Genomic DNA, 1,835 nt, shown 5'->3' with positions numbered 1-1,835 from the left:
GGTGAGGCTTCGCCAGGCGGAGCCCCAGCCGGGTCGGGAGCCCCGGAGACGCCGCTTCGTCTGTGGGCTTCAGGGCACGCGTGTGCGGGGGGCGTGCCGGAGCCCGGCCTCGTGACAGAGTCGCAGGGCGTCCGGGCGCACGGCAGCGCGGCCCGTGTCCTGAGGTCATCGGGGAGCCCGTTTCAAAGAGCCCAGGCAGCCCGGGATGGGGCGCCTGGCGGATTAAAAAAACCCTTTTTGTCATGTTTATTTATTTTTGAGGCAGAGTGTGAGCAGGGACGGGCAGAGAGAGGAGGAGACGCAGCTCCAGACTCTGAGCTGTCAGCACAGAGCCCGACGCGGGGCTCGAACTCAGGAGAGGGAGGTCATGACCTGAGCCGAAGGCGGACACTTAACCGACTGAGCCCCCCAGGCGCCCCAAGATGCACTTTTCATGGTTCTGGATTCTTCTAGTCTGAGGTCCAGGCAGGGCCGAGGCCGGGGGTCTGAGGTCCAGGCAGGGCCGGGGCCGGGGGTCTGAGGTCCAGGCAGGGCCGGGGCCGGGGGTCTGAGGTCCAGGCAGGGGTGAGGCCGGGGGTCTGAGGTCCAGGCAGGGCTGAGGCTGGGGGTCTGAGATCCTGAGGGGGTGAGGCCGGGGGCCTGAGGTCCAGGCAGGGCCGAGGCCGGGGGTCTGAGGTCCAGGCAGGGCCAAGGCCGGGGTGTGAGGTCCAGGCAGCGATGGGGCTGGGGGTCTGAGGTCCAGGCAGGGCCGAGGCCGGGGGTCTGAGGTCCAGGCAGGGGTGAGGCCGGGGGTCTGAGGTCCAGGCAGGGGTGAGGCTGGGAGTCTGAGATTCTGAGGGGGTGAGGCTGGGAGTCTGAGGCCCAGGCAGGGCCGAGGCTGCTTTGTGCTGAGGCCTGTCCCCTTGGGCCCCATCCCCTCTGTGTATAAAGGCCCGAGTTCAGTCGGATCAGGCCCCCCCGAGTGACCTCATTTTCCTACAATCCCATCACGGACCCGCCTGTAATCCAGCCGCGTTCTGACCGAGCCCTTAACACGTGAGCTGGTGGACGGGACACGGCTGAGCCCACGTCAGCGACCACGACCCGATATCCTTTTACGTCTGTGTGAGAAGCCAGGCCGCGTGTGCGTCACGTGCAGGGGACGACGGGTAAACTGAGGCGCAGGGAAGGAGAAGGAAGCCAGCGGCGCCTCGTCTGACCCGCCCCTGGGGTTCCCCGGAGACCTGGGAGACACCCCAGGCCGCTCGGACGCCTCCACCGGCCGTTCCCCGCAGGAGCGCGGGGTCGCCACGGCCGTTGGGCGCCTTCGGGGGTCAGAATCGCGGGTCCTGAGGCGTCAACACCCAGACACAGGCTCCCGAGGGGCCGGCAGCCCAGCCCCCGTCCACGCAGCCACGGGACGCGTCCGGACCTCGGCCGGAGCCAGAGCCACGCGGGACCCATCTGTGCCTTTATGACGCGGCCGCCCACGGAGCCGTGAACGGGGTTCCCGGTGTGTTCAGCGTCTGCCTCTGCTGCCCACGACCACTCCGGGCCCTTCCGCGTCCCTGTCGCGCTTTGTGAGCACGTCCCCCCCCACCAGGAAGCTGAGCCGCCACACGTTTGGAAAACCGTCCACGTAAACCCTACAAGCGGGGACCGGGGGACGCGTGACGTCTGCGACAGCCGCCGGCTGTTGTGGGGAGACACAGAGACACCCCGAAGTTGAGGTCGTCAAGACGCATGTGTTGATGTCAGGCCGCCGGCGTTGCGGCCCGGCGGCGGTGAGGAGCGGGGGCGAGGGACTCCCCGTGCGAGGTTCACGGCCACCCCTCCCCTGCCCCGTTCCCGCCAGC

Source organism: Crocuta crocuta, unplaced genomic scaffold, assembly GCF_008692635.1.
Source record: "Crocuta crocuta isolate KB4526 unplaced genomic scaffold, BGI_CrCroc_1.0 scaffold221, whole genome shotgun sequence".
NCBI classification, from domain to species: Eukaryota; Metazoa; Chordata; class Mammalia; order Carnivora; family Hyaenidae; genus Crocuta; species Crocuta crocuta.
This window is presented reverse-complemented; position numbering follows the sequence as displayed.